The sequence below is a fragment of the Neopsephotus bourkii genome, unplaced genomic scaffold (assembly GCF_033783945.1).
Source record: "Neopsephotus bourkii isolate Nb327-2 ecotype Australia unplaced genomic scaffold, CSIRO-AGI_Nbou_v1 NB_1767, whole genome shotgun sequence".
Classification (NCBI taxonomy): Eukaryota; Metazoa; Chordata; class Aves; order Psittaciformes; family Psittacidae; genus Neopsephotus; species Neopsephotus bourkii.
The window spans coordinates 4,124,687-4,150,927 of record NW_026902241.1 but is presented as its reverse complement, the minus strand read 5'-3'; positions in this window follow the sequence as shown (position 1 = coordinate 4,150,927).

Sequence of the window (26,241 nt, the reverse complement as noted above, 5' to 3'; positions counted from 1 at the left end):
TGCTAGCTGCTGTTGCAGCAACTGGGTGCAAATGCAAGACCAGGAAGTAAGGCCGTGTGTTTTCAGTGAGATCCCACAGGGTTATCCAGGCATTTAATTCCCTGTGTAGCAACATAACTAATTTGCTTCAGTCAACTCTGATGCACAGGTACTCCTAGAGCAACTCACAGATGGAGCAAGCTTCAGTGCTGGATTTCATAGCAGGCTGGTCCCAAGACTCAGAGAGTTAGATGAGTCTTGCATCTGCTCAAACAAACCTGGGGTCTATTTGTCTCAGAATAAACTCTTATCTAAATACTTCCTTAATTCCCTGCTCTGCCCCAGCTCTGCCTCCCAAGTGTTGCATCCCTGCTCTGCCCCACACAGCCATGTGCCAGCCTGGAGGGGGAAGCGCCTCTGGGGCCTCTGTCCTGACATTAGCTCAGAAAAAAACCTCAGTCCTTGGACAAGGGAGGGCTTTCCATGAAACCTGGGACTTAGTGGGAGAAAGCTGAATGGAGAAAATGAGTACTGCCTGGTGAAGGGACCATGCAAAACCAAGCCTTGCCACAGGCCAGCAGCAAATACAAAGTGTACCTCAGGGTGCCTTACATCGAGGTATATTTTGGGCAGAAGAGCTCTTAGTTGGTTGCTGTGAATAAAGAAGTTGAGAGCAGAGTTAAAAAATGAGAGGCTATATTGGTGAAGAGATAAAATGGCAGGTTGAAAGTCTGAAAAATTGTCTTCTTCAGGATGGGTGTGAGACAAGACGAGCAGCAGCTGGTACAGCATCCACAAAGACTGAAGCAATGACTGCAATAAGGAGTGCAGTGAGGATGAAGCCAGCTGCTAAAGTCCTTCTGTGTCACAGGGCCAACATGTCCAACAGCAAATGGGTAACCAGCTCGGGGGCTTCTTCACTCAGGGAACAGTCTAGGCAGTGGCTGGGGATGGCTAATAGTCCTATCCTGTAAGGAAACAAGCCCTTTTTAAACCTTGAGATAGCCTGAGGTGCAAATTTTCTGGAAACCAGTGCATTGCATCTCTGCTAGCAGCAGCACATCATGAGAACCAGTGCTTACAGACCTAATTGGTGTCTGTTTGTAAACTGGCGATTGAGTAAATTAGTTGTCCACCATGCTCACTCCTTACTAAAAGCTTTTTAGTCTCATTTTACAATACCAGCAAAATCAGGGTCTGTATATTTCTGTCTTTGCCACATGTGTGTGGAATAAACTGCACTCAAAACATGCAGGGTTCAAGACTAAGGGGGAAGAAGTGTTGTCCACATTTTATTGACAGGAAGCTGAAGGAATAGATGACATGACTTCCAGATCATGCTCAATGTCTGTGATAGATCTGGAAACTCAGGTTTAAAAAGAAAGCTATCCTTCCTTCCTGGAATGGAAACAAGGAAACTAATATAAACAGGAATAAATAGGATTGTACCTTCTGTAGAGTACTTGCAGTGTTAAATTTTAATTCCTTGCCTGAGACAGTCTCCTTGCTTTTTCTTCAATTTCCATTCAGTAGTCTGAAGCAGGAATTATTTTTTTTTATTTACTTTTATTTTTATTTGATTTTTCTCTCAATTTCTTCGTTTTTGCAGCAAAACCTACAAGCAATCAGACTCGGGAGCTCTGTGAAGTTCACGAAATGAGTCCTACTCAGCTCGAGGCATTTATACATGACGCATACACCCATCAGTGCTCACTGCTGTTGTTTCTCTGCCAATCACCTTACCCAATGTGAGGATGTGTCACAACACTGAGCAAACATGGAAACAGCCACTTTAATCAACCATATTTTCCCCATCTGGTAACTTTCCTTTAACATGGTAGTCCAGCTTTTACACAGATTTTGTAGAGAGAAAGTTTACCAGCAATGAAAATTAACAGCCAGTGTATATGCAACAAACAAACCAACAACACCTACCCCTCCCCTATAGTGTGTGCCTGAGCGGATCAAATTCAGGCTGTGACTAAACTGTAGTTGCATTTCCATCAGATATTTTGCCTGGGGATGTGCAGTATGCAAAAAGTATGTGATTCATTTCAGTGAGAACCAGAGCAGGGGTGACAGGAAGAAGTTTGGAGGACAAGGACAGAAAACCAGCCATGACAGGAAAGAAAAGCTGCACAGAGCTGCTTTGCACATGCCATGGTGCCTGTTGCCCTCAGAGCAGTAACTGGGCAGGGCAGTGAGGGCCTTTCCTTCGCATGTGCCTATGAAGAACTTATGTGGCTCCCTTCATCTTTACGTGTAGCTCCCTGCAATGAATAAAACCTTGTAAGGGCAGATGATTGCAGGGGTCTGGCTGGGTATCAGTCAGCAGGTGGTGAGCAGTTGTACTGTGCATCACTTGTGTTTATTGTTTTAGTCCCATCTCTCTTTTTGTTGTCTCCCTTTTCATTGCTACATTTTAATTTCTTTTTTTTTTACATTTATTAAACTGTTCTTACCTTAACCCATGAGTTTTACCATTTTTTTCTGGTTCTTCTCCCCAGCCCACCAGAAGGAGGGTGGAAATGTGTGAGCAGCTGTATGATACTTAGTCACCATCTGGGGTTAAACCATGACATCCTATCAAAACAAAGATGATGTGAAGCTCAGTCTGTCTCTTTTTGTCCAGTCTTCTCCTTCCTTACCCTTGCCCTTCCTTTCCATCAACTGTCTTACCTCAGTCAAATCTGACAAAGGAATTGAGGGATAATATCTCAGAGATACTAAGTTCCTATAGTCTTTGCCAAGATCAGCTGCAGAAGAAACACACCCTACTAAAGCCTGCATTGAAGGAGAGGCAGGCTGTAGCCATGGCCTTGCAGCCTTGAGGCAGCTGCTCACTGGCTGGTCATTACATTTACAGCTCCCAGTTGCTTCACTTGTTTGCTGGGTTTTGTCCATTCAAGAGGCCAAACACAGGTAAGGTGGTGGGATGGGAACAGGCTATGTGTGGTAGTGGGACAGGGTGGGGCTGAGGATATTGCAGCATGTGTTAGTTAGTGGTGACAAAAAGAGAGAATCCAGAGAACAAAAGTCTGCCTATGATATTAACTTGTTTACTTTTTGTGCATAACTTAGACTGAGTTAAAAGTAATGAGTCAAATGAGATGTTTCACAATATATGTTTTCCATTAAAAATTGTATCTAAGGAGTGCAATGCAAATATATTTTAAGAGAAACAAGGAAGATGAGGGGGGAAATCTGAGTCTCAAAATTAAGGTACTAATGTACCTACATTTAAAATGTTCATTTCCAGTTCTTTATTTAACTGCTTAACAATTTGCTTTAGTAAATATGCTCGATTATTTGGCATAATTTTCTTTGGTGATAACAATGAAAGTTAATCTCAGACTCAGTTAAGAGGTGTTTTGTTCTCTGTGGTGCTTCCATGGTAAGGTGGACTCCCAGTAACTACCATGCAATTTGTATTTTTGAGTAGGTGAGTCTTGTTTCCTCTTAGCTGTATGGACAATTTTGAGAGTTAGTGATGTCTGATGCCAAGTTAGCAGAGAGGAATGTCTTATGGGCAGATGTAAACAACTATCTCCAAGCATGAGAGGAGAGTGAAGGTATATATGGCTCTAGGAAATATTCATGGTCTATGATGGGAACTACTGGAAAGATGTATATATGGGTTATCTGACAACAGTCTTTGCAAACCTAGGCTTTCTTAGTTTCATACTGGTGGAAATCCTTGTTCTAGCAAAGTTTGCTGGCATGGTAACTTCTCTGTTCAGTTGCATAGTGCCTGGGGGGGGCTTCGTTTCCCTGAAAGAGCTAATGGAAGACAGTGGGAAACAACAACAGTAAATCTTAACTGGGGAGTTTTCCTGGTATGTGCTTATATTTTGGTTCAATGTATTAAAATATACAGTGCTGTTAGATGCAGAAATAAAATACATTAACAAATCTGACTTAAATCCCTTTGGCTCTATTATTCCCTGAAGATCAATATGTAATGTACATGTGATCCAATATTAATTTCATCAACACAAATTTAATTGACAGCTTATTATCATCTGGATAATAATATCCCAGATATTTCAGCATTAAACTTTGCAGCCTAGCTCTACCCAGCTAAGATGTTGGATGAGCTCTTTAAATAACTCCTTCAGAAACAGTTGAAAATGCCCAATGATCCATGTCCTGCAACTCCAGCCGTACACTCAAGATGTCAGAACATTTCAGAACAGCTTTCTGCAGTGTTCCTTTTTTTCCTGTTGTTTCTAGTTTAGATGCAGCTGAAGCACTTGTGCTATGTCTGGACAGAGGAAACCACAGCATTTTTGCAGAGCAGGCAAGTTCCAGGAAGCTGACTTCTATTGTGTTTTGGCATTAATTCCCAAATTCTCTGGTTCATTTTTTTGTGTATACTTTTGTTTTAAAGCAAGCTCACAAACAGGCTTCCTGAGAACTGATAAAGATTTTCTTGTTCTGACTGTAGTAGTGCTGTACTGTTCCAGCTCAGCTTATCAGCACAAATTCACTTGCCTTCATTAACTAACCTTTCCAAAGATAACAAGGGAAGATGATAGTTTTTCTCTTCCTGATGAAAAAGATTTGTGAGTTCTACCAAGGCTTTGACCTTCTATTAACTCTCCTTTCTTTTTTTATATGGTGATTGCTGGCATGCTGTAGAGCAGTGGGTGTTTTGGGCTAACGGGTGCCCCACCCAGCATGAGGACCTGCTGTTATCAATTCACACAGGGCCTTGCCTTATTCTGGAGATTAATCAACTGAATATGAATAGTGAGGGTGATTATCATGTAAATAGCCACCTCTCCAGCAAATAAATCATTTATCCTGAGATCTGTTAATTAACTTTATCAACAGTGAGAGATGAATAAACAGCTAAATATCTACGTGCCAGGAAGATAATTTTGCTTCTAACAATATTAATCTTCTATGAATTCCTACCTTTATTTTTGACTCTAAAGAAAAGCCTCCTAAGAGTTTTGTGTTTCTCCCTTGAGTTTGCCAGAGTGCTAACCTCTGAGCAGATACAAAACAGCTGATGGGAATTCAAAGGTGCCTGTTTGCAAAGTCCTCTTCTGTAGGAAGTCATTTTCAAGCCCATCTAGTTCACAAAACTCCTGAGTTCACCTTACATCTGGGTGGCTGAAATTGTCTGCAGTACTGAACCAAAGTGGGGGACTGACCCTCAGGTGTGATCTCACAGATGCTCTGACTCCGTTTTGGAGTTCGCCTAAATATCTTCATTGGGTAGGAAAGCTCTTTAGACTAGTTTTCAGTGGAGATGAGGCCTGGATGCCTTCAGGTTGGCCAGTGTTTCTGCCCGTTGCCCGTTCATTGTCTGGGCAATTTTGGCAAATTTGTTAGAATTGTGGATATCACAAAATGTAGTTTCTGTATGCTTTCAAAAGTTGTCAGCCAGGGAAAGAGGTGTTTGTGTTGTTACGAGCTACAGGCAAGAGAAGACAGGTCTAATTTTCTTTTGCACCAGTTCATCAAAGCCCATTAATTAAGAAGGAAAACAGTAAGTCATAGTAACTTTTCATCTTCAGTACTAGTGCACACCAAGTGCCTGTCCTTGACAGGGTTGTCGCTCTGAAGTCAAATCCTACAGCTCTGCCACCTTGCTCTAAAGCATAGGCTGAAAATTATGCCCCTGCAGAGAATTCTCTGCAACAAGGTTCTCAGCACTCTAGCTATGTGTCTTATTTGGATCTAAGGGGCTCCAGGCCCTATTCTCTCCTCCATGAAGAGCAGTGGTGTGGCCTGTACCTTTGCTTAACTCTCTTGTTTTCTGAGACATTATCAGGACTAACAAAGGGAGCCACTGTCTTTTCCCCTTTTTCGGGAGCTGCTGTGAAAATTCTCTCAGAGCCAGCAGCATGTGTAAGTCTTCCTGTGGTTTTAGAAATGGCAGCAGTGGAGCAACATTTAATTTGCTGCTTCTTTTTCTTAACCTCGAAGGAAAAAGGTGGTAACTGTTAATTGCATCACAGCATGCATGTGCTGGCAAGCACAGCATTTTGCTTTGACTCTCAGTGTCCAGGGGCCAGCAAAACTAACCAAACGCAGGCCCAAAGCACCACGTGTACAAACCTAAGCCCAAACCACACTGCAAAATGTCTGTGTTTATTGTTCCTGTGGATTTGGAGGCAAGAAATTGTTAACCATCCCTCAGAGCTCCTCATGCTAATGCACGCAGATATAAAAGGTTAAGGGATGAGGACACATATTCACGGGTAGGGCAATTACATACCAAAGACATGTATGTGGCAATTGTCTCAAAGACAGCCTGAAGCTGTCCACATCAGGCATGTTGCAAGAAATAGGGTTTGGAGGCCCCATTCTGTTATTTTGAAGTTATGTCAGACCTCAGAGGTTTTGTTTCTTTGGGCAATTGGTGTTTTTTGTTATCTAACAGTGGTGCAGGGTGCATGGGGTTGGGGGGAAGGTTTGCGTTCGTCTGCAAGGGAAGGTTTTGGTGTGAAAGTCTGTAGGGGTAGAGCTCCAGGGTGAATTCTACAAGGTTACAAACTCCCGCTGTTGCTTCTGCTTCAGGTTTGACCATTATTCTTTCTCCCCTTCCCTCCTCCTTTCTCCTCCCTGATCATCCCCTGCCAAATCTAAAGCTGTCACTGTAAGAGGCAAGAGTGGTAAAGGTCTGTGCTGTTTTATAGGAGCTTGCTGGGAAGCTGGGATGATGGAAATACAATGAAAATTGAACATATTCTAATTAACCTCAGGAAAATTGCCATCAGGAATGCAGAGTATTCCCCTGAAAAAGATGCTTTTAAGTGGTTGATTGTGTGTTTGTCCATGAAGCTTTTACCAGACCACATAACAGCTTTGGGGAAAGCTTGTGAGGACTGTTCGTGAATAGGCTTCCATCAGAGAAGAAGTGGTGGGAAGCCAGCTTAGACGCTGAGAGGCAGTCTGTTGCATTCAGGGAATACAGCAAACAGCCATAGAGGAGAGCAAAAGAAATGGAAAAAATCAACAGGGCTCTCTGCTTAGTGGCTCAAAAGCTTAGGAGCACTTCAGCCAGCAGAACCCAGCAATTCCAAACTGATGAGTCCTTAATCATCTCACACCGGTGAGCGCTTTTCTGCACCAGAGCAAGTATCAAATCGTATTGCCAAGCATAGCGACAGGATCTGGTAAACTATTTAGGCCAAGCTACAAAATTAAGATATGAACCACACTGGCACAGACCATAATAAGGTGTAACCCTGACACTTTACTGCTGTCCGTGGTTTCTTTGTTAGTAAGTTGAAAAAAGGCTTCTGTGTGATTTTGAGAAGCCCATTTCAAACAGCATTGCAGGGTGGTAGGGGGCATTTTCCTGGACTGCCTTGCATGTCTTAGGGCTTGAAATAATTATATTTAAAACGAGTCTCCCCCTTCTCTCTCACCCCTTTCCAAACCTAGAGTTAATTTGTTCCCACACCTCAGTTTGTGTGAACAGATGCCTCCATCTCTGAGATCACAATTGCTGGCTGGGAAGTGATTCAGCTACTAAACAGTTATAAGTGAGTAGGGGAATAATCACTGGGTATTGCCGACATCTGAAGAAATAATCTTGTGTTCATGACTTCACTAGCAAATGAAAAGGGACAAAAATAGAGGCCCAAGCTGCCTCAGAGCAGGGACTCATCTGAAGCTGTCTTCAGCAAGGATCCAGCAAGCACCATGGTGATGACTTCAGGTACGGCCCTGCTCTGAGGATGAGCCCTTCTGCATGCAGCACCAGACCTAAGCAGCGGGATAACATCACCATATGGACAGTGCTGCTGACTTTCAGTGCAGGAAGAACACTGAAAGAACACGGTCAGTTTGGCAGCTATGAACATTCTGTCCGTGTCTTCCCATTATGGGCTCCTACCTCACCCCACAGTTCTCAGGTGGAAGGTTTGACTTATAAAGAAGCAGTACTAGCACTGTAGATGGTCACTACTGTGGCAAATGGATGGAGCAACAAGTGATCAAAGCCAAGCTTTGCTACAGAAGATGCCATGAAGAAACAAGAACCAACAAACAAAAATTCCTAGACTCATGGGTTGTAATGAGCCAGTGGAGGGTGGCAAACATTTCTGCCTCGCTATGGTTTTGTTGTTGTTTCATTTTTAATTCTCCAGAATAAGCAGTTTGGTGTTATAGTCTTGAACGTTTTTTGTGTATGCAGTAACTGCATACATTGGATTCAGTTTTAAGTGTTGAGTAGCTCCTAGATTGAGTTGGTTCTTTGTTAAAGTAGTTGAAATAGTTTTTTTCACAATTTATTTGTCTTTGTAGATGCAGTCTTTTCTTTTTGATTCAATTGTGTTCAGCTTTATAAATGGAAATTTGGGGAATAAAATCACACAGAGGTATTAGGGGAGAAGAATGTCATCTTGTTGATTCTGTGTTGTGTAATCTGAAGTGCAAAAGGATGAATTCAGAAAATAGCCAGGAATAAAACAAACACTTGTGCCAGAACAATAGCACCTCTAGAGCATACTGACTGCTGCCTTGTCTTTTGTACGCTCTCCACTGCAATATTCTGTTAAAAAAATAGAGAACTCCAGCTAATAGGTGTTACTCAGGATCTGTGGTTGTCCCAGGCTGGTAAATCTAAATTGCAGAGTCGGTGATCAAAACAAAAATCACAAGCAAAGACTGTAGATCTAGCTCCAAATTCCTTTACCTACATGATGGGTAAAACTGTGATCCAGCATCAAACTACTAATGTGTGATAGGACTGAAACCCCACATCTGGGCCTCTTCAGAACCTCAGGCCTTAGCTTTTCTATATGCTGCATGTGAGGTGACTGCAACTGTGGAAGGAAATTCCAAGTTCCACTGCTAGGTGAAGATGGGACTTTCCAGGTGCAGATGAGACTTTCAGAGTAAGGATGTATTGTGTGTTTAACAGTCTTTGCCTACATTAAAAATCAAAAGCCATCATATAGATATTCAGTTAGGCAATAGATATTAGGACTGACCTGTTCACTGAGTCTCTCTCTGGAGAAATTAACTGGCATAAAAACTAGGGAAGTTATACTGCTATATGGGTTCTACAGAAAATTTTCAGTGCATACAGACAGTACTGAATATTGTCACTCATACTGCAGATAGTCATCTGCTCTAAAGCTGGTTTTGTATTACAGTAGCAGAACTCACTGTACCACGACTACACTGATTTCACTCCTCATGCAAAGCAGCTGGTAGCTGTCTTGTCATCAGATAGGCAGGAGGTCCACAGGGAGTTCTATTTCTGGTTAAAAAGTGATTATTAGTTTCCAAGTGATAACGATCATGATATAATCCCAGCTATAGTTCATTCAAGGAAAAGGAACTCTTTCAATGAGTGAAAATTATTACCAGTACCTAAAACCATTGTGCCTTCTCACCAGTTTCTTGTTAATATAAATTGATATACAGTCATGTTCTGTGAGCCAGCTTTAAACAGGGTGGATTGACAGAACTCTATTGGTAAGGAAGGAGATGTGAACACATCTTACCACTATGAGCAGGTAAGTGGACCACTATAGATATCACCATATAAAGAGGGGGTTTGAAGATTAAAAGAGTTAAGTGCTTTGGTTCAGAAGCTGCTGAGGATGCTCTGTCATGCTTAAAGATATCATTGGAGCTGCTTGGTATGAAAGTGCCTGTAGCAGGAAGGAGTTTTCTGTGAGGAATTAGAAAGGACAGTAAAACTAACAAGTGTACAACTCTGTGTTCCATCCTATCAAAATACATAAAAATGATGATTATTAATGAGAGACATCATATGCACATCACAGAAATGATGTTGAGATAGACTCCATGCCACTGACAAGAGTCCTTGGAAGCCTCTGTGGCTAGCTTAACAACCTCTGGGGCATGTACTGAACCTTACATATACCTGGAAGATCCACCCTGTACCTGGCCCACACACACTCTCTCCTACATGGTCCCAGGGTCACTACTAACAGAGAGCAGAATTATGTGTCTCATAAATAAGTTTTGGCTGGATTTTATCAAAGTCAGGGTATGTGGCACTTCCTGCATTCCTGGGAGGAACTCCAGAATCATTCTCCTGGATCTCTCATGGACCAGCTGAGGTGCCCTGCCACAGCTCCCAGCATGACCACTATCTATCATATGGTTGTGTGGGCAGAACTGGATCTTACCCACTGCTTCCTGCTGAACAGACCTCATTACCCTGAAAGCCTGGGTACACATTCCAGAACTATCCTTATGCTTTTTCCCAACCCTCGAAGTGATTTAATGGGCTGCCAGTCCAGCCTGGATCTGTAAAGTGCCAGCACAGAGACATCTTGAGCAGCATCTTGTCACAGGCGACATCATCGTAAGTGTATTAAATTTGCAGATTGTACAGGCTGGGAAGAACTGTGCATATGCTGGAGAACAGGATTATAAATCAAAATTAATTTGAAAAATATGATGAATTGAAGACTCACTTCACATTGACATGAGATGTGTGGATGAGTAAGGTAGGCTGAGACAGAAATATAGGAATGCATATGAATTGCATGAGTAGCTTTCCAGAGATGAATTCTGCTAATGATTTCAGAGGGTAACAGGAGTCAGAAACGTCACACTGAAAAGAAGGTAGCATATTTCATGCTGGGGTGTGCTTACTGGAGCACAGCCTGAAAGACACATGAGGCAACTCCTGTCTGTATTGGCAGTGGGTGTTCAAATAGCGTTTACTCAACTGGGCTTCTTTCAAACCCCTCCCTTCTCTCTTGTTTGAAAGAGTAAGCCAGATGAAGAGAAAACTTGATAAACAGAGATTGATTCTGTGCACACCAAATAGTGCTGAAAAGGGAGAAAATGAAGCCAGAGATACAGTTCCTTTACCATCAAACTGTCATGACAGTTCAATCTACCTCCCAAGCTCTCTTTTCCAGTCTGGAATAAAAAGCAGCCAGCCTCCTTTCGCATTACCAGATGGAAACAGCAATACACACATATGAACGTTGGCCTGGTGTCAGTTTTGCCCTACACCCACTGGAAGGAATTGCAGAACGCTCATTGACTCAAGTGGGGCAGACCCAGAAGAAGAGGTTACCCCACAAACATTTGCCAGTGTATTTGCAAGCTACCGTGCATGGCTACATAGTCCAAGGTCTCTCTTCAATGGGATTATTAATTTCAGTCTTCTCTTACTTATTTCATATAAATGCTCTAACAGCATCTCAGTCAGGGCTCCACAAACCTCTGCCAAAGCCTCCAGTGACTCTCTCCTTGGCAGCCACAGCTCTTAGACATTTGCTTACTGTTTACTTTCTCACACTCACCCCTAGCCACCACTGTGGGCCTTGTAATCTCAGACTTTGGCTGTATCACACAAAGTCCAACACTGTACAAGCCCAAAATGTATCTCTAGTCTTTAAGGTAGACTCTATATGCAGTTTCTGCTCTATTTTCTGTACTTTTATTCATAGCCTTTTAATTTACATATTCTTACCCCTTCCAAGCTTTTTCATATTAACACAGAATAAAGATTAGACAAGTAAATCTGCCTTGCTTGCAGTTTCTGCCAGTTTGGGTCTAGAAAACTTGATATGATGATATGATAATGTTTTGGAATTGATGATAGTATTATATAGTGATGCCAGCCCCATGGCAAAGGTCTCTATAGTGTGCAAGTCATAGATGCTACTCAGCCATATGGGGTGGCAGGAAAGGAACATCTGAGAAGCAGCAAATCATGTCTCCTGCTTGCAACCAGCCCACATCAGCCTAGCAGTAGAGGGCTGAGAGGCAAATTCTTCCGGACTGCTAAGAAATATGTGATAAAGCATTGCTTGCATGAGGATTTGGGTTGACTCAGCAAGTAAGTCTTGCAGCTATACTGCTTCTCATCACCAAGATTTACAATTTTTTTTCTACCTTCTGGTTTTCTTAGGGGTTCGTCTCTAAAATCTTTTGCATTAAACTAACTAGCTTAAAAATCGTGATAAGATCAGCTAATGTGCCTGATCATGAAGGCGGCTGCCATCAGGACTTCAGGGACTGGCACCTAAAACGGATCTCATCAGCATCATCATTGTGTTGAATCCCTTGGGACCAGTAAGTGGATTTTAGGCTTCTTAGACTGGCAGGCTCAGTGTACATAGGAACTAAGATACTTTATTTATTTCTTTTCCCCCCAAAGCAACAGCTTCTCTTCCAAATAGCTGAGTTCAGACATCACTGCTTTGGGTTTGCCTGCAAACCTCAAGGGTCCTGCTTCCATCTGGAAAGGTAGGCACTCTGTTCATGTTGCCCAGAAAATCATTTAGAGAGGTGGCAAATTGGGGGCAGCTATTACACAAAGCTTTCCAATGCTTTGTGTAATAATGTAAAGTAATTTAAATATCCTACAGAGGTCAGAGCAGTATTTAATAGAAGACTGCTGCCTCTCAGGTCCATAGGAAAACAGCTGAGGATTTCTTCACTTAAGAAGTAATACTGAAAAATATTTTTACCCTAGAACCCTATAAGATGACTTTAAAACCCCTAACAGCAGCTGTTTTCTGTGAAAAGATATTGGATTTTGGAAAAATTTATTGCTTAATTATCTATTATGGAATCCTCCCAATATGGTTACAGTGGGAGTCAGCAGATGGCACTGTTACTCATAGTGATAAAACTACTTTTTACAGCTGTGCAAAGCTTGCTACGTCTTTGAATAAATTCTGCATTGCTGCTCATTTACTAGTGAAGTGTCCTTGGCCAAAAGCTAGGCATTGGCTCCCCACCTCACCTATCAAACCAAAGAAAACACTTGAAACAGATCTGGCCTTTGAGAACCGTTCAAATTCCTGAGAAAGGGGGTTGTTTGCAATGCTGTCTGAATATCTCTGTTGCAAAAAGGAGTAAGTAATTGAATACTTTAAAATGAATAGACATACTTTGTGTCAGTGACTTATCCCCTGCTTAGAGGTTGATGCTTTCAAGGTGCATGGGCCACACGGAGATACAAAGCTCATCTCCAAGCCCATGAGCACTGATGGACAGACTAGATAAGCAGTACAAGACGAAGTGTGTGCAAAGCAACCTGAGCAATGCAAACCAAAGGGTTGCTTCAGTTCTAGCAGGGGGAAGGCCTTGGAAGCATGAGGAGAATCCCCAGCAGGAAAATGGTGGAAGCACTTGAAAAGCCAAAGTAGAAACACATGTGAAGCATTGCTGGGGCAGCAGCACCGGGAGAAAATGAGAAGGGCTGTGACAGGTACAGCAGGCAGGGGAGTGTGCCCAGAGGAGACTGGCAAGGGAAGGCCACAGGCAGTCAGTAGTGATTATTGATTCACTGTGAAGAAGCAGCAGCACATCTCAAAAGACTGCTCGTCCAGTCTGAAGTATTTACCTCACTGGTGCCATGGACTGAAAGAAACAGTGCATAACACCCAGTAATTTTCTCAATAATTACATCTGTCTTTGTTAAGGTTGTTTTTTCTCCTAAGGGTCTTGTAAAACCTCTGCAAACAAATTCTACTTGTCAATGTTTTGCTGGTGTTTCTGGCTTCTGTTATTAAAATTGTGACATCAGTCACTTCAATCTGTCTTAATGATGAGTAGGCACGCAGATGCAGACACACAGACATGTTTTGTCTCAGAACAACTGTTCCTAAGATGAAAAAGCGTTTTATTATTTGACTGAGGCTGCATGCCACATAAATTATCAGCAGGTTCTACACCTGGTGAGGACAAAAGCTGGTTTCTAGGAATTCTCACTAGGATGTTCCCATCTGGCTTCAATTCTCTTCGGTACATGCAACTCCATAGAGATCCAGGTCCCATCAGAGGCAATTTGAAATCCAACCAGGGCTGAGATCTGATGGGCGCTCTCAGCTTCTCACAGCTGTGAGGCACAGCTGAGCCAGGTGGAGCAGGGCTGGGAGCTGGGGGTGGATAATAGGGCTCCTTCGTCTTTTCCTCCTCATTTAAAAATCTCTGCTTTGCTGGGTTTCTGCTTCTGTCAGATAATGTCAGCAGCCCATCCACAACATAAAATGAAGAGTCTCTATGCCCTGTGGAAATTTGGAGAGTGCATTCTTTCATCGAAGTCTTCACAAAGTGCTCACAACTGTGTAAGTTTATAGGCAATTAAGAAATGCACAGCTCTAAAAATAACAGTCTATTTATAGTCTGTTTATAATCTATTGTGTTGCTGCCACAGTGGTCACGGTTTTCTCTGGTTTGCAAGACATGTTGTAGGAGAGTTGTGTTTAAAAAAAAAGAAGACAAAATAAATAAGGACTGCTCTAATGGTTGACTTGATTAATGCTATGCTTTAGGCTCTTGGCTTTAGGCAAATTGTTCATCAGCTATAAAATTTACTAAATCAAAAGGACTAAAAAAGACTTTTAAAACAGCAGGAGGAACACAAGCTGAATTCTCAATCTGCTTGCAAAAAAATCTGTTGCTTGTTTGTCATCTGTCCTAGGTTTGCCTGTGCTATGTATTTGCTCCATCATTGATTAGGGTAGGGAAACTGGTAACATGGGCTGAGCTGCAATAAACAAAAGAAGAAGAATAAGAGTGTGTAATAGTTTTCTATTTTTATTTACGTGTTTCTTCACTGCAATTAATATTTTCTTATACTAGCTTATCTGTAAATTTTGTTCAACTACTAGCTGAATTAATAAGAGAAAACTATATACAAGGTATTAAGGAGCAGGAACGGGATGCTAGGGGGATCCCTATTTACAGACTACTAAATTATATGAGGAGCACTGCTGTATAACATGCTGAGCATATGTTCAGTAAAAGCTGCAAGGTTGAAGACCTGCTAAGATCATTTGGAAACAAGTCACTTGCATGGCTTCGTTCATCTGCCTTTAGGCAATTACGTATTTAAACTCTCAGCATTCTCGTCTTGTCTTTTGATGAACAAAGAGCTAAAAAATGTCCTTTAAAATGCCATTCAGCCAATGTCCGGTTCTGGGGTGTGTTCCCAACTAATTTAGATTGGTTTAGTAATTTTTGCTGAAAGAAACATAGTCTTCCTGTGCAAAAAGAAAGAGGCCACAATCTGGAGGGGTATGGGGAAAACACACATTTTTACAGTGAATTGCTCTTCCAGATAATGATTCTTCTGTATTTGTTTGGATGAGAATTTCAAGGTAACAATGCTTAAACTTTTCAGTCTGTGTTTTGGAGCAGGTGAAAAAGGTATGATCTTCTTGTCCAGCAGCCATTTGATATCACGTGGAGTGTTATGGATTTGGAGAAAATAGTGTATACCACTCTTCTTGTTATGCTTGGGTTTTGGAGTTGATTGTTTCAGCCTTGTAAGGATTTTGTTGATAGCACCCAGCCCAACTAGTTATTCAGCTTTTTGTCAAAGCTGCCAGCTAATGGAGCATTAGCTCAGGGGGAGCTACTGCATATCTAAATGCAGAACAAGAGGAATGGCTGCATTACTTCCATGAAAAAGTAGTAATTTCTGGATTGTCATTTGCTGGGCAATAAAGAGTTGGGACAAGTTATCAGCATGGTTTTGTCTGATGCATATCAAATATCTCTCGGTTAATGTGAATGGTTCATGGCCAAAGCCAACTTGCTTAAAAGGGAGTCCTTAAATTGTCCTGCCTTCTCCTGTCTCCCCACATTTAAAGAGGGTATGACGCAACATGCACAAAAATTATTATGTGAGAGCTCAAGACAAAGCTTTTTGGTGTCAGAGGGTACAAATAAGAATACAGTTCTTCAGCTGCAAGGCCTGTTTCTGCACCAAGTTACACCTGCCTGCCTGAACAGTCTCAATTAGGAGATTGATCAGGGCTGGTGCTTTTGCTGCTCTACACCAGTGTCTCTAGGTAGCACACTATAACTGCCTGGAGTTGAAGTGATGTGTCCTGCCAGGAAGACTGTTGTCCCCTAGCAAAAGAGTCCTTTCTGGTGAGGCCCTCAGATACCATAAAGCTGAAGTATGTGGCTCCCCATATGAAGTGTGGAGGCCCAGGTCTAGGGTGTGTAAAACCGGGGGCATAGTGAGCCTCATGGGTCTCCAGGGACAGTTTTCATCAAAGCTGTGTTGACAGAGACATCTGTTTAACAATGGTAGCCCTTTTATAGGCCTGGCATGGAATTGTTTAACTCTGTCAACATCTCTGTTTGGAATTTGAAATATGTTGCTATTTGGAACCAGGCAAAGCAGAGGATTTCTTATCCAAGGAGACGGTGCAGGAGCAGCCTTTCTGAATAATAACCCACATCTCTTACAGAGGTATTCTGTAAGTTTATGTTAAAGGCATAGCGTTTCACTCCTATTTCTGTTGTTCTGTGATTCAGCCCTGTCCCTTCTTGGGGAAGGTTTGTTCACAGCCGTTCTGTTTGGCACAGTCTGGTATCATCAGATATTTTGCAAACCTCAGCCTTAAGGGCATGTGATCCTGAATCACTACTACTTTTATTGAAATAACAGAGGATTGTTTTTAAACAAGAGATTTGGCTCATAGTGTTTTTTATGGGAGAGGCATAAGCAGAAGAGCTGTCCCAGGCCATATTTTGCTGCAGTGCTTGGTTGGTGTGTGTAATTTCAAAACTGCTGATTCATTTCCAGACTTTGAAACTAGTGACCCTAAGCATGGCCCTTTTCTAACTTGAGGAATATTTTCTTTGTGTTATGTAGACAAATGACATGTTAATATAAATTGTCAGTCTTAAGCTAGAGTTAATCTGATTTACTGTATTAGAGGCAAAACAAGCAAATTCCTTCAAGGCTGTTCCTCAGATTCAGACATTAGCTCCAGTCATAGACTCTTTCTGTAGCTGCCAAAATGTGAGCAGTGGTCAGAAAATGCTTTTCTTCAGCATGGGGAGCATAACAGCTAACAGGAACAATACCTGACCCATCCCTCTGCAATCTAAACCAGGGCACAAAGGCAGCTTTGCAAGAGCATTTTCCAGATTTTATCCTTCTCCCCTAATGCTTCTGAGCTAGGGCATGTGCAGAATTCAGCGAGTCAGAAACTTTGCCTCTTCTCCCTCTCAGGCAGCTTGCTAATGGGGAGGGGGTCAGTAGGTGGGTGGCAATTAAGCCTGTGAGTCACTACAGGTCACATAGTTGTATACCCCAGTTGAAAAGGGCGGGATGTGTTGTTGCAAGTGAAATAGTCTGTCATGACTTGGCTTTGCATACAGTAAAATGGTGTTGTGTAGACACGAAGGCAATCACAGTACAGAAGCCATGTGTCTGAAATCAGATTAAAATACAGGCATGGGATTCAGTAAAAGCATGGGGTGAGCAAGTTACCTTAGAGATATGGCTATCTGAGCTAGTCCATGTGCACATACATGTTGGTTGTTTGCATGAGAAAAGATTCAGCTGAGAATAAAGGGGCTTCTTAGGAAATGTGTCCTTTTGCTTTTGCTTGAATTTCACTTTGCTCTAGAAAAATGGGTAGGGATTCAGCTGGTTCCCTCAGGATGCAAAGGACATGTAAGCTGTAAATCTGCCCTTGGGTGTTTTCAATTACAGAAAGTACAGATCTTGCAGAATCACCTCTTAGCTGCTTACAGGTATGCTTCTGGATGGTGCAACAACTGCTTGGTTTAAACATAGCTAAATATCTGATTAAGAGCTACATTTTGGAGCAGAGAAAACAAAACAAGTAATTCACATCTAGTAGAGTTCTGCTCTTCTAATTGTTAAATGTGTATATTAGCTAGCAGTTAAGCAAATACTTGCAGCTAAGCCAGTTAAATGTGATAAATCTGTCTTTAGAAGATAATTAAGGTAACAAATTTAAGCAAGCTAAGACTGGATGTTGGCTTCAGGTATCACACGCCATTTACCTATGCTTTCAGGTTGTCGTAATTCAATATTCCAAGATATATTTGATTTACCAGGCAAGGAAACCTATGCCTGTTATTGAGATTGATATCTAAGCTGTTAATGTAGGTCTCAGGGTTTAGACCCAGCTGGTATCTCAGAACCACACAGCCATTTGCTCACCACCTCCTTCTCCCCACTCCCCAGGTGGGATGGGGAGAAGAATCAAAAGAACATAAACCCCACTGGTTGAGACAAGAACAGTCCAAACACTAAAATAAAGTAAGCATAGTGATAATAGAAAGAATACCAATAATAAATAATAATAGGAAGCAACAAGAGAAGAAATGAAAGCTCAGAAAGCACAAGTGATATACAATACAATTTCTCACCACCCACTGACTGATAACCAGCCTGACCTGAGCAGTGATCTGGGCCTTCCAGGTAACTCCCTCCAGTTTATATACTGGGCATGATGTCCTGTGGTATGAAATACCCCTTTGGATAGTTTGGGTCATGTGTCCTGACTCTGCTCCCTCCCAGCTTCTTGTGTCCCTTCTCACTGGCAGAGAATGAGACTGAAAAGTCCTTGATCAGGGTAACAAATACTTGGCAACAACTAAAACACTGGTGTCTTATAAGCACTGTTCTCAGACTAAAGTTGAGAATGCAGCACTGCACCAGCTACTAGAAGGAGAAAAATAAAACTGAAACCAAGACAGTAGGGTACAGTCCATGCTCTTCTGAAAATGAAATGCATGTGTATTCCTTCTGAAGAGAAGATTTCTTTTTCACTATTCCACAAAAATCCATATTTAAAAGGATGGAAAAACAGACAGAAAAGGTGGCGAGGATGTACCTTTGAACTTACTGTTTTGGAGAGAGTGTCCTTGCCAGATGACTCAGAATTCAAGCTGCTGCTCACTTTGCAATGCCAAGTGAAAGTCAAATACCAACTTGAGTGATGTGAAAGAGGAGACTGGATTGGACTGAAATACACCAGCCAAAAAGTGAGGTGGACCTGTTTAGTTGTAAACCACCATCCCATAATCTTTCTGGCCTTTCTTCCAAGAAATATATCCTGTAAAAGCAAGATTAAGCAAGAAAAAGAAGACATACAGGGTCATTGCCTACCATTTTTAATGATGAAAAATAGTTTCAATGGTCTGTTGGCCACCTTCCGTAGCCTGCAGTTAACTTACCTAGAACATTAAGTATTTATCAGAGTTGTAGCTGGACAGTATCATGATCTCCTAAAAGGGAAGATACATTTTGACATGGTTTCACATGAAATTCTAGTGAATAAATTAGGAAAACATGGTCTTTAGGAAACTTGGTTGGGTGAAAAATTCATTATCTCCAGATAAGGTGCTCTGTGGATGGGGTTATCAGTATTTCAGCTTGAAAACAGGAGATAGTCAGGTTGGATTCCTTATATTAAAGGGTGTTTGGGGTTATTTTTCTGTTTTTACAAAGCATGAAGGAATAATCTGAGCCCAACCCTTCAAAAATAAGTAAAAACCTCTGAGTTCATTAAACATTTTGCTTGGCAAACTATAACTGCAATAACAGAGGTAAAGCTTTGGTGCTAGGGGAAAAAAGCCAAACAACGAACCCAAACAAAAAAACAATCTAAAAGATCATGAGATTCTGTCTTACACTTGGGAAACTGTGGAGATCTTTAAGAACAGGCTGGACAAACTTCAGTCAGAAATGACAGGACTGAAGCTGGACTATGACTTTATGAAGTCCTTTCTAACCATCTTGTTGTAGAGTGCTGGAACTTATGCATAAAGCTTCCATTTGAATAGCAACACACATGTACGGCCTTCATAGGAAGGTTAACTTCTAAATGGCTGAACCAGAAGTGAGGTCTTTTTCTCCTAAGAAACTGGAAAATACTAAGTTGATAATGTACTGAGTAATTTTTTCCACTGCACCATCAAATTACATGCTTGCATCTGTCATCCATATGCCATTCCAGCCTTTCCTGTCTTGATTTCGTTAATAGCACTGGGCCAATCCAGGCAGAATTCCTGTTTGTGTAGGCAGGTGACCTCTCTCATAAATATCTTCTAGATTTCTGTTTTAGTGAGTATAACCCCAATACTATGAAATTTCAAAATTCACATACTTCATTAATGCATGCAACTTAAAATCAGTTCCTAGAATGCAAAAGTGAAAATGCAGAGTTTAATTTCAGTCCCTTGCTGCTTGCACCTCGTAGGGACTCCATTTATGTAGTTCTTCCTGGGTTGCTTGTTCTATACCTCATCCTGCGCAGTGGTACTGCTAATCCTAGGACAAGCTGTTGTAATACTGACAATGATCTGTGCTGACATAAATATGAACTCTGTGCTTTGTCTGCAAATAATTATTGTAGTGAACTGATCTTCTACTGAAGTAGTGGTTTGACCTCCCCAGTCTGAGTTATTGCCTTAGAAAACTCAGTGGGACACATGCGGGAGGCTGTTTTTGTAAGGCTGGATGACAGCTCAGAGATATGGGAGGCAATTGTTCTCTGGCAAAAAGAAAATCACAGTGGGACAATTATGCTAACAGACCTTTACTGCTTTAATGAAAAGGCACCTAAATGTGTGCTGCTGTGCCCAGAAAGCATTTGGAAGGTAAAGCCCAGGCTCTCTAATACAGCTAAACAACTTGAATACGATTGCAATTTTGGGACAGGGGGTGGTAGTGGTTTTCCTTGAACTTGTAAATAATTATCACACCCCATTTTATCACCTTGTGAAGAAGGTGCTGCAACAGGGTTAGTTCTTAAGCTTTGTTTAAATATTTCTCAAGCTTTTCTCTGTGCCCATAAATATGAGCTGAAAACCCTGGGTCTTCCCATGGAAACATTTGTGATTTGGGTGGGTAGCACAGTGCTTACCCCATTGGGCTGCAAGCCATGGGGAGCAGACAGGCCAGGAATAGGTTTCTATTTTTTAAACACTTGGCAAGTACTAGGAAGAGGTAATAACGACAAGAATTTTGACATGTACAAGCAGAGTGGTGCACTGCTGCAAAAATTATGGTGCATGAGGAAGCTCTTTATATTTATGATACTATTTAGAGGGTTAAGTCATGCTACCACAAGCTACTTCCTCCACAGGTGGAAGAAAAGGGTTTGCATTTAGCTGACCTTCATTCATCACAGAGAGTGCCCTGATTATGTTTATTTTATTTACCGAAGGGTGTTTGGTTTTTTTTTCCTGAAATTATGGTTTCCCTGACCTGTCTTAATGTTCAGCGTGGTTTGTAGTCTCTTCACGTTAACTTTACGATAAAGTTAATACAGCAGAATGACTCTGTGCCAGCATCTCTCAACATATTTTATTGAAAAAAGAAATCAAAACCCCAAACTGGTCCACTTTGCTCTCAAAAACAAAAAGGGATGCTCAATCATTTCAAGACTCATCCAGCTGATGTGGAGGTGAGTTATTTTTTTCTTAGGAGTGTTTTTACAAAAGGCTTAGTCTTCACTTGTACCCAAAGCAATTTTCATTACCCATTCTCAGTCCTCGGTTCCACCACTGAAAATGTCTTTTTCCTCGCATTAAGTGTCTGGTTAAAAAAGATTTACGACCCTTTCCCAGAACAGAGTAGATACTTAGCCCTTCTATCTAAAGCTCTGTTTAGGCACAGACTACCTCTTATTTTGGAATCTTTAGCTCTTTGAGAGGGAATGGTATTATCTTTTCCATGCAGATCTCAATTTTATTTTTATCTCAGGTTTTATTCATTGTTATCCACTGCCTGTTGCCAAGAAGAAAATGTTGACTTTACATTTCAGTTTGTTGGAAAAAACACCTTAAATCCAAATGTCACTTCCCTTGAGATTAAATCACCTAACTGTTGTTTACTTTAGAAAAAAAAAAACAACCTAAAATAAAGCTTCCAAAAGCAAATATATAGGCTGTTATGCTTACAGCAGAGCTAACAGATTTTGAAGTCTGATGTAACATGGTCAATTCCATTTGAATCAATTCCAGTTCAGTATTTCTGCTTCATATAACCAAACTGGCAGAAAAAAATATTTACTTGATTGTTGAAAAGGTAAAGCATTATCTTTCTGTTTTCTTCCCCCTCAATCCTCTTCCTGCACTTAAACTGACAGACTAGAGCTGCATCTACAAAGATGTCTGCTTTCTGTTTGCGTGGTTTAAACCCAGCCACACAACTTGTTCACTCACTCCCCTCCTTCCTCCTTCCACTCCTGGAGGGATGGGGAAAGAGAATCAAAAGAATGTAACTCCCATGGGTTGAGATAAGAACAGTCCAGTAACTAAGGTACAACACAAACCACTGCTGCTACCACCAATAATAGTAATGATAAAGGAAAAGGAAAGAGAATACAATACCTCAGGACCTGCTGACTGATAACTCCCCCCCCCCCCCCCAGCAGTGAACTCGTCCTTCTGGATAACTGCCCCTAGTTCTACATCCTGGGCATGATGTGCTGTGGTATGGAATACCCCTTTGGTCAGTTTAGGTCAGGTGTCCTGTCTCTGCTTCCTCCCATCTTCCTCTCCTCCCTGGCAGAGCATGAGACTCAGAAAGTCCTTGGTCAGAGTAAACTTCTGAGCAGTAACTAAAAACGTTGGTGTTATCAGCGCTGTTCCCAGGCTGAAAGTCAAAAACACAGCACTGCACCAGCTACTAAGAAGGAGAAAAAATGACTGCTACTGCTAAACCCAGGACACTCTTCAAGAACAGCAGATGCAGGTTAGAGTGTGAAGCCTGCACTGAGATTAGCCAGGTTGTCTCTGGGGTGGGAAGAGATTAGGCTGAAGTGGATACTTCAGCTCTCAGAATGGAATGGTGGGGCAGACCTATACTGCAAGGTGTGTATTTGTATATGTGCAAAGCAGTGCCTCTAGCAGCAATGGAATTCCCTTGGACTTCCTGTTCACAATGTTAGGAAGAGGTTTTCAGTGGCCAACTTACTGTGAGTCCTTGAACTCTGTTTTAAATGTGGACCCCCAGCCTTCTTGAAGTCTAGATGCTCTTCTGTGCTGCAGGGATTAGTGGAGGAAACACTTGTGCTCAGAGCAGGTTGCTCCTAGTAGTGGAAGGAGTCACTGGAGTGAAGTCTTGTCTATGTGCAGTATTATTTTTTATATATTGATGTATGCAGGAAAAGGATAAGTAACTTTTAGGCTAGTGTTACTTCTACAAACTGCCTATAGTGTTATAATCAGGGAGTAACCAGTAATAGCTACTATTTCTGAACTACCTCAAAGTGTGGATTTTCTGCATGACCTGGCTAGAATATTTGTATTCAAGTGATGTGTAAAAGGGCCTTTCATCATGTACAAGTAAGTGCCAAACTGTATCACATAAAATTTGTGAAAAGCTCAACACTCTTAATGGCCTCATGTTCATAAAATGAGCAACATTAATGGGGTGGAATTTCCCAAGAGCAGAGAACAGGAAAGCTGGAAAGAGGGCTCAGCTAGGCTAGTATTGAGTCAATGTCCAAGAGGTTTGAATAGGCACTGAGATAAATATTGCTGAAATGAGGGAAAGATTTCTAGCATCCTCTAATGAGAGAATCTGGTTTGTTGGGCTTTTTTGGGTTGCTTTTTTTATTTTTTGTTTGTTTGTTTTGTTTTTTTGTCTTGGTTGGTTGGTTGGTTGTTTTTCTTTTTTTCTAAGGTGCAATTATTAGGTTTTATTTGGATGCTATTTGCCACAGTTTACGTAGCTTTTGTTTCCAGATACAGTAGTGTTGGTGATGTGTTATTCCTTATATTATTCATGAAGTTTACTTGATCACCTTGGACTGAATACCCTTTGCTGTCCTTTGATCCATTCATGAAAGTTTGTATATTAATTATTATTTCATGGCAAAGTAAGCAATAGTATATTAATAGCATAAAGATTTTGGTCTCCATCACACTTAGGATTTCAGTAGGATCAAATCTGCTGCCAAAACCACTGGAGAGTGTAAATCGGACAAAGAAAGCTTCCCTCATCCACAGCTTCTCATTGGCTTTGGAGAAATGATGCATTTCCTTAATGGGATCTCTAGAGGATTATGGAGGAAGGTGGGAATACTAAACAGCTCCTCTGTATTAGAAGATCCTGTAGTGCTCATCTGTAACAAAAGGAAATGCAATTCAGAGTATTGAGACTGCCGATCTCTTGTCTCTTTACTATGTACCAGTGACATACTAGTCACAGTCACATAGCTGTTTCCTGGAGTGGTTGACACTGTACACCCAGCCTATCCCTGGTCATACAAGTTTTGGGCATACAGCATGTGCGTTAGGCAGCACATAGACTCAACTGAGTCTTTTGCTGCTTTGGAATTTAACAGAAAAAGGCAAGCCAGAAATATACCTGTCTGGAAAGGTGAGTAGACTGCATACCATCTGTAGGTCATTTCAGAATTCTGCTATGTGTACTACCTCAAATGCAAGGAACAGTAGAAAATTGAAAACAGATCATTAAATAGATACCAGTCCTAGAAACATGGCTTTCTAGTACTTCAAGTCTGTAAATACTGGAATATTCCTGAAATTTGCCAGCTTTTCTAGCCTTTGTTCAGGGAACACTGATGAAATGAAATTGGTCTTGTTTCAGATACCCATAGCTTTTTCTACACTGGGGAGCTGCAGGTAATGTGGCAATGGGGAAAACAGGGAGATTTCAAGAAAAGCAGTAAATGCCCTTAGACCAGTTGAGGGGGAAGACCAAAGGGTTGGAGGAACAGGACCTGCCAGGATACCAAGATGAGAAGGCAAGAAAAAATATATAGATGGGAAATGCAACAGTAGCATGAAATTTGAGTACAGATTATGGCAACTTAAAGAAGTTACTTACCTTCTTCCCACCTTCCTTCCTTCCACTCTTTGGTGGAAAAGTGCAGTCTTCTCCTTTGATCTCAAAGTAGGATGTCCATATGAAGACTGATCTGGCAAGAATCCCTGGAACAATCTTAGGTCTAGAAACCTAAAACACCATACCAAAAACCTAAAACCCCATACCGTGGGGTTTTGGTGTGGTGCTATTTGATAGGACCATACTAACAACTTAACAGTTTGTTCCCGGGAACAGGGGTGTGATGGACTAATCTCAAGCATTATTTAATTAATGAGGATGGACAGCATCAGCATTGCCTTTCTGAGACTCTTTGCTGGGTGTTACTAGGGAGCTGCAGTGAAATGACAAGCTCTACTGTTATTTAGCTGCTGAAAATCTGATAGTTATTTGCCAAGAGGAAAGCAAAGTGAAAAGATTATCTCTGGTTTCAAGAGATCCATTTCATTTTAAAATCTCTTCATCTGTTACATGCATGATTTCGTAGAGATGGTATTCAAATCCATGATACCTCCTTCTTGAAAAGCTGCCTGTTGTGGTAAATAGTGTCCATATTTATCCTGAAATCCAGATAAACTGCTGCTCTGAATCTTAGTTCAGATGTATCGGAATTATATATGATAATACAAAAGAGACTACAGGTCAGACTATGGATTCATCCGGCTTTCTATCCTAGCTACTACAGCGTGGCATGTAGAAAAGTGAAAAGAGTGCAAGACAGGCAACCTCAAATATTGTCCCAGATATAATTATTATTATCTTAGGGAATGTTGTATAATGAACCTTACACTTTTGTTTCCTCTGAACCTGGCTCCAGATGGCTTTCTTTAATACCTCTTATCTTACTGGCAAAGAGGGAAAACAAATGATTCCTTTTCAACCTATTCATGAGTTTTGTGATTTTGTAGACCTCTACCATATGCCCCTTTGGTCATCTCATTTTGTGACTGAGCAGTCCAATCTTGTATCCTTAGTCTTTGTTGCTTCCCACCTCTGAATCTGTACCAGACTTCCACAAGATATGAGGAGACTGGTCCTTTCCAACCCTAACTAATCTATGATTCTATGATTCTATAACGTTCATGGTCAAAATGAACTATGGCATAACAATGATCTCATTTTGTTCTCTATTTATCACCTAATAGTGCCTAAACTTTCAGGTTATAAATATTGAAAAGTATTGAACTGGTGTTTTCATGGAGCTGCCTATTACATTTATACAGTTATATATTATGTTCCTATTTCTGTTACATTCTCAAGGTACCACTACTGAGCAGTGATGGTCAGCTCAGTGGTAAGGGCCATCATTTATATGGGAAGCTGGGATTGTGCTTTTTCTTCTCTGCGTCCTTTATTACCACCTACACTGAATTTTCCCTGCTCCTTTATTGTCCATTTAGCTTTTTGGTCCCGCTGTTTTTCTATTGGCCCTCACCCTTACTAACAATTTACAAATTGCTTTGTTCAGTTTCCCTTGGGTCCTTCAACAGGATGAAAACCAGCACAAGTCAAAGTACAACCAGTAGTTAGCATGGAATGACCATTTACTTTTAACCTCTGTTTCTGCTCCTTTCTACTGATTACTTGTCTATGCTAACACCTTCGTCTCTCATGCTGCAGTTGCTTGTTTCTACCTCTTTAATAAGGTATCTTTTTGGTAATCTAAGTAGATATTATCACTTATCACTCTTATCCATGGAGTT